The following is a 7,011-nucleotide window of genomic DNA, read 5'->3' as shown; positions in this document are numbered from 1 at the left end:
GGGAAAAAAAAAAAAAAAAAAAAAAACACCTTAAAATAGTATTTAAAATTTGTTTAAATATTTAATTATTATTTTAAAATTTGCTACAGGACCCGCATGCTTACCAGAGAGTGGCAGAGATAGAGACAGAGTGAGAAAGCAAGCCAGGTCGGAACTCAAACTGTAGTCAGCCAGTGCCTCAAACGCCATGGAACCTGCTGGTCCCCACCCCAAAGTAATTATTAATAGTAACACTAGTTAAACAATCCAAGTTTTAAGACTTTGTGAAAAGAATGATCTCTTCACTTGCACAGTTTATTTAGGGTTAACTACTAATTTCTAAAATGTTATTTGGGTTTAGCATTTCATGGTAAATAAAGTGAGCAGATGGAAAGTTCCTGGACAAGTAACTTGCTTTCAAGCTATTTTTCCCTTAAAAAATAGAGGTAAAATTTTTTTCACTGAAGAGTCCCACATAGAAACAATTAATTCAAGCATCAGTTTCTAGACAAAGTCTCATTGTTTCCGTAAACTGCTGACACTTCATTCTCAGGTCTTGGAGGCTGCTGGTTGTAAAACTCTACAGCAAGTGGGCGATGGAGACATCTACAGGCTGATGTGAAAACTACAGGTAGCTGCGATCCCTCCCCAAGCATCACGTTTCTACTGAGCATGCAACAACCTGCAGCACTGGCACCACCCAGGACCTTGTTAGAAATGCATAATCTCAGATCCCACATCTCCTAAGTCAAAATCTACATTCAAAAAGGGCCCTTCTCAGGGGGCAGCGAGTGGCATAGTGATTAAGGCTCTGGACTCCCATGTGGTCAAACACATTTTGAGTCCTGGGTCCGGTGACTTGAAACTCATGCAGAGCACACGTGCGTGCAGAGAAGAGAATGGAGAAGGGATTGCAGCATGGCCATCCCCCCGGGGGTGGGAGGTGATTTCTTGCTTTCTGTCTCTGTCTCTCTGGCGGCTGCATGTGCCCTATAAGCAAAAATCTCAACAACAACAACAAAGATCGTTCTAGGGACCAGCAGATGGCATGGTGGTTTAAGGAGCTAGATTCCCATATGGCTGACTGTGAAATTCAAGTTCCAGATCCAGTGACTTGAAAATGACACTGTGCACATAAGCATGCGCACCGAAAATCCCAAGGGGAGAATGGGGGAGAAGGGACTGGCATGGCCATCCCCCCGCGGGGTGATTCTTACCTTCTCTCTGTCTCTCTGCAGTGAATGCATGTGCACTATGGCAAAAACCTGAAAAAGAATCCTGAGAGAGAATGAGCACACCACACCTTTATTGAGGTCGTCCGAAGGGGACCTAGCTTTACGAAAAGACTTCAGAATACTGCTGAAGGCAGTCAGGGAGAACCATCTAATCTGGGTACAAATTATGTCTTTACCTCTAAAAATAATAAACCTGGCATGAATAAAAGTACCAAAACCCCTGAAACTAGAAAATGGATGTTTCATAGTTCAGCCACGTACGAGCTGTTCCTTTACCATCTATGCCACGGAGCGCTCAGGGCACCCATCCCAGGGAAATGTCCTCTAAGACGCGACATGCCAAAGCTTTTTAGTTGTTTTTTTGTTTTGTTTTGTTTTGTTTTTAGAGACTTTTGCTAGGGGTGTGCTCTCAACAGAAAGTGAGAAATCACCGCCCAGAGGGGATGGCCATGCTTCAATCCCTTCTCTTCCATTCTCCTCTCGGGATCCTGGGCACGCATGCACATGTACCCAACGTGAGTTCAAGCCGCTGGGTCCGGGACTTGAACTGCAGTGAACTACCTGGGAGTTTAGCGACCATTACTCCATCTGCTGGCCCATGCCAAGGCTTTCTGATGAAGGTCACGAGGAAGCCCTGCAAGGATGTCCCGGTGACCCAGGTGCTGAAGAGCACAGGCCTGGGAAGCGCTGCACTTTCTAAGTGTACATACAGTGTGCATCTCTGGAATTGGGCGGCTATACACAACACCGGGCAAGCCTGGATCGATCCCCCTACCTCAGTGTAGGTTCCCTGCCCCCACGACTCTTCTTGCACCCTCTCTCTATTGTAAGGAACTTACTTCATTCTGAAGGATCAGGTGCTTCACAAGCAGTTCCCTTCTGCCAGGCTCTCTGAGCGATGGGACAGTCACCACCTTCGCAGTGGCATCTACAACTCATAACAATGCCCAGATGTCTACTGAACAAAGACCAAACACCTCACAAGTTATGATTTAATAGTTATTCCCTGGACAAAACTCTGCCCATGAAAACCAGTGGCTGTGACCATCTTGTCTAGCTTACGAATTGGTTTTAGAGGCAAACACACTGGGTAAATGACCCGGTACAGAACCTGCCCTCCTGGCTGCCCGCTCTACTGCAGCCTCTCCGGTATGCCTGACAGGCAGGTGAATCCTGAACCGTAGCCGGGAAAAGGATTTGTACAGTGAGGCAGCGCGGATCACAGCCCAGGCCCCAGCCTCTCCCATGGATTCCAGTCCAAATGACGAAGACTGGCACAAATGCACCGCCAATCAAGGAAAGGTCTTAACTCTGCTCGGCTGTCTGGATGAGTTTATGCTGCTCAATGTCCATTTAAAAAGTTAAAAATCTGGATTTTTTTTTTTTTTTCGGTGACTATGTTTTATTCTGGGTTCAGGTCAGCTTAAAAATCAGAAAATTGATCTATACTGGTGTTGATAGGAAAGGTTTTTACATTTCTGGATTTTTAAAAAGAGGTTTTTGCCTTACGGCGTGTACACTCATTGGACAGACAGAGACATTGAGAAGAAAGTGAGAAATCACCCTCAGGGGGGATGGCCACATGCACCCAGCGAGAGTTTCAAGGCACAGGATGTGAGACTCAAAACATGGTTGGCCATGTGAGAGTTAAGCGACATAACTGCCACACCACCTGCTGGCCCGCAAATATCTGAACGTCCTAAGAATCACCGTGGGGAGCTGGCAGGTGGTGTAAAGTGCTGGACTCCCACGTGGCTGACCCGTTAGAGTTCAGACCTGGTGGCTTGTTTTCTCATTTTCCCTTTCTCTCTCTGATGAGTGCATATGACCTAAAGCAAAATTTAAAGTAATAACAACAAGAGGAGAGGCAAGGGAACAGGCCTCAGAAGACCCCATCGTGGCTACTGAGAACTAGCGATTTTAGAGGAATAGGAGAAATGAAGATTTTCCACTGATAATTCAGCCTCCAGCCAACAACCTCACGTGGTAGGCAGACTTTCAAGCCTCCTGTCTCTATCTCTCTCTTTGTCTCTTTCTACCTCTGCCTCTGTCTCTTTCTTCACTTTTTAAATAATTTTTAACAAATTTTATTAAGCCAAAGCAAAGCTGTTTCTTGGCTTTCAGCCCCTCCCTTCCCTTTATCTTGTTAATAATCCACCCTTTTTCTCCCAACGCAGGAGAGGCTAGGGAGCAGGCCTCAGAAGACCCTGCAGGGCTACCAAGAACTAGTGATTTCAGAGGAATAGGAGAAATGAAGATTTTCCACTGATCTTTTAGCCCGGAGTCCACAAACTTGCATGGTAGGCGTATATTCAAGCCTCCTGTCTCTGTCTCTGTCTTTGTCTCTCTCTACCACTGTCTATGTCTCTGCCTTCTCATTTTTTGGTAATTTTTCCTTTTTTTTAAAGAATTATTTAATTTTATTTATTCATTTATTTTTTATTTATTTATTTTAATTTGATCAGAAAGACACAGAGAGAGAGTGAAAGAGGGAAAGTGAGAAAGCAAGCACCCAGGTACTGATAATTTTTCCTTTAAAAATGTTTTTAAGGCAAAGCAAAGCAGTTTCTTGGCTTTCAGCTCCTCCTTTCCATTTATCTTGTTAATAAAACCCTCTCCCTCTCTGAACCAAGGAGAGGCAAGGAACAAGCCTCAGAAGACCCCTTCGTGGCTACTGAAAACTAGTGATTTCAGAGGAACAGGAGAAAGGAAGATTTTCCACTGATAATTCAGCCTCTAGCCCACAACCTCGCAAGGTAGGCAGACTTTCAAGCCTCCTGTCTTTATCTCTGTCTTTGTCTCTCTCAACTCTGTCTTCTCATTTTTTGGTAATTTTTCCTTTCTAAAAATTTTAAGGCAAAGCAAAGCAGTTTCTTGGCTTTCAGCCCCTCCCTTCTCTTTATCTTGTTAGTAATTCACTCTCCTTCTCCCAACCCGGAGGCGCAAGGGAGCAGGCCTCAGAAAACCCCTTCGTGGAGATTTTCCACTGAAAATTCGGTATCCAGCCCACAAACTCACATGGTAGGCACACATTCAAGCCTTCTGTCTCTGTCTCTGTCTTTGCCTCTCTCTCCCTCTGTCTTGGTCTCTGTTTTCTCATTTTTTTGTAATTTTTCCTTTTTAAAATTTTTTAAGGCAAAGCAAAACAGTTTCTTGGTTTTCAGCCATCCTTTCCCTTTATCTTGTTAATAATTCCCTCTCCCTCTCCCAACCCAGGAGAGGCAAGAGAGCAGGCCTCAGAAGATCCCTTCATGGCTACTGAAAACTAGTGATTTCAGAGGCATAGGCAAAATGAAGATTTTCCACTGATAATACAGCCTCCAGCCCAGAAATTTGCGAGGTAGGCAGACTTTGAAGCCTATCTCTGTCTCTGTCTTTGTTTCTCTCTACCTCTGTCTCTGTGTCTTTTTTTTCTTTGTAATTTATTTTAAAATTTATTAAGGCAAAGCAAAGCAGTTTCTTGACTTTCAGCTACTCCTTTCTTTTTATTTTGTTAATAATATTCTCTCCCTTTTCCAACCCATGAGAGGCAAGGGAGCAGGCCTCAGAAGACCCCTTCATCACTACTGAGAACTGGCGATTTCAGAGGAATAGGAGAAATCAAGATTTTCCACTGAAAATTCAGCATCCAGCCCACAGACTTGCATGGTAGGCAGACTTTCAACCCTCCTGTCTCTGTCTCTGTCTATGTTTTTGTCTCTTTCTACCTCATCTCTGTCTCTGTCTTCTCAATTTTTTAAAATTTTTCTTTTAAAAATTTTTTAACACAAAGCAAAGCAATTTCTTGGCTTTCAACCCCTCCTTTCTGTTTATCTTGTTAATAAAACCCTCTCCTTCAGCCCACCCTGGAGAGGCAAGGGGGCAGGCCTCAGAAGACCCCTTCATGGCTACTGAGAACTAGTGATTTCAGAGGAATAGAAATGAAGATTTCCCACTGATAATTCAGTCTCCAGCCCACAAACTCGCATGGTAGGCAGACTTTCAAGCCTCCTGTCTCTGTCTCTGTCGTGGTCTCTCTCTACCTCTGCCTTTGTCTCTCTTCTCATTTTTTTTTTTTTTTTGGTAATTTTTCCTTTTTTAAAATTTTTAAGGCAAAGCAGAGCATTTTCTTTGCTTTCAGCCCCTCCGCTCCCTTTATCTTGTTAATAATCCCCTCTCCCACTCCCAACCCAGGAGAGGCAAGGGAGCAGGCCTCAGAAGACCCCTTCATGGCTACTGTGGCTACTGAGATCTAGTGATTTCAGAGGAATGGAAGAAATGAAGATTTTCCACTGATAATTCTGCCTTCAGCTCACAGACTCACGTGGTAAGCAGACTTTAAAGCCTCTTGTCTCTGTTTCTGTCTTTGTGTCTCTCTCCCTCTGTCTCTGTCTCTGCCTTTTCTTTTTTGCAAAGTAGTTTCTTTGCTTTCAGTAACTTCTTTTTATCTTGTTAACAATAATCCCATCTCCCTCTAACAACCCAGGAGAGGCAAGGGAGCAGGCCTCAGAAGACCCCTTCTTGGATATTGAGAACTAGTGATTTCATAGGAATAGGAGAAATGATTTTCCACAGATAATTCAGCCTCCAGCACACAAACTCACGTGGTAGGCAGACTTTCAGCCTCCTGTCTCTGTCTACCTGTGTCTGTCTTCTCATTTTTTCATAATTAAAAAAAAATTTTTTTAATGCAAAGCAAAGCAGTTTCTTTGCTTTCAGCCCCTCCTTTCCCTTTATCTTGTTAATAATCCCCTCTCTCCCTCTCCCAACCCAGAAAAGGCTAGGGAGCAGGCCTCAGAAGACCCCTTTGTGGCTACTGAGGACTAGTGATTTCAGAGGAATAGGAGAAATGATTTTCCACTGATAATTCAGCCTCTACCCCACAACCTTGTGAGGTAGGCAGACTTTCAAGCCTCCAGTCTCTGTCTCTGTATTTGTCTCTCTCGACATCTGTCTCTGTCTTCTCATTTTTTTGTAGTTTTTCCTTTTTATAAATTTTTTTTAAGGCAAAGCAAAGCAGTTTCCTGGCTTTCAGCCCTTCCCTTCCCTTTATTTTGTTAATAATTCCCTCTCCAATTCCTATCCCAGGAGGGATAGGAACAGGCCTCAGAAGACCCCTTCGTGGCTACTGAGGACTAGTGATTTCAGAGGACCAGGAGAAATGAAGACTTTTCAGTGATAATTCCGCCTTCAGTCCACAGACTCACGTGGTAGGCAGACTTTCAAGCCTCCTGTCTCTGACTCTTTGTCTCTCTACCTCTGTCTCCGTATTCTTATTTTTTTGAAGTTTTTTTCTTTTAAAAAATTTTTAATGCAAGGCAAATCAGTTTCTTGGCTTTCAGCCCCTCCTTTATCTTGTTAATAGTCCCCTCTACTTCTCCGAATCCAGGAGAGGCAAGGGAACAGGCCTCAGAAGACTCCTTCCTGGCTACTGAGAACTAGTGATTTCAGAGGAACAGGAGAAATGAAGATTTCCCACTGATAATTCAGTCTCCAGCCCACAACCTCACGTGGTAGGGACACTTTCAAGCCTCCTGTCTCAGCCACTGTCTTTGTCTCTACCTCTGTCTTCTCATTTTTTTCTATTTTTTCTTTTTTAAAAATTTTAAGGTGAAGCAAAGCTGTTTCTTAGCTTTCAGCCCCTTTCCCTTTATCTTGTTAATAATCCCTCCCCCTTTCCCAACCCATAAAAGGCAATGGAGCAGGCCTCAGAAGGCCCCTTCACGGCTACTGAGAACTAGTTTTTTTCAGAGGAATAGGAGAAATGATTTCCCACTGATAATTCAGCCTCCAGTCCGCAAATTCACATGGTAGGCAG

The 7,011-nt window shown here is 43.8% G+C and overlaps 2 long non-coding RNA genes across 3 annotated transcripts in view; both read left to right on the top strand.

Moving 5' to 3' along the window:
- LOC102476679 (uncharacterized) overlaps window positions 1-3,947 on the top strand; it is a 5,129-nt gene extending 1,182 nt beyond the window's left edge. The window contains exons 2-4 of the long non-coding RNA XR_003547695.1: window positions 533-610; window positions 3,392-3,514; window positions 3,848-3,947. This is a non-coding gene — a long non-coding RNA (uncharacterized LOC102476679). The remainder of the gene's footprint in view (window positions 1-532; window positions 611-3,391; window positions 3,515-3,847) is intronic.
- A 516-nt stretch (window positions 3,948-4,463) lies between these two features.
- Window positions 4,464-5,434, top strand: LOC102475846 (uncharacterized). 2 transcript variants are annotated; one of them, XR_333627.3, is made up of 3 exons: window positions 4,464-4,554; window positions 4,744-4,862; window positions 5,388-5,434. It is a non-coding gene; the product is annotated as an uncharacterized LOC102475846 (long non-coding RNA). The 2 variants fall into 2 exon arrangements; XR_333628.3 differs by lacking the exon at window positions 5,388-5,434 and adding an exon at window positions 5,054-5,149.
- The last annotated feature ends 1,577 nt before the right edge of the window (window positions 5,435-7,011 follow it).

Source organism: Tupaia chinensis, unplaced genomic scaffold (assembly GCF_000334495.1).
Source record: "Tupaia chinensis unplaced genomic scaffold, TupChi_1.0 Scaffold000074_1, whole genome shotgun sequence".
Classification (NCBI taxonomy): Eukaryota; Metazoa; Chordata; class Mammalia; order Scandentia; family Tupaiidae; genus Tupaia; species Tupaia belangeri.
The sequence above is the reverse complement of the archived record's forward strand: the minus strand, read 5'-3'. Positions and strand labels throughout refer to the sequence as shown.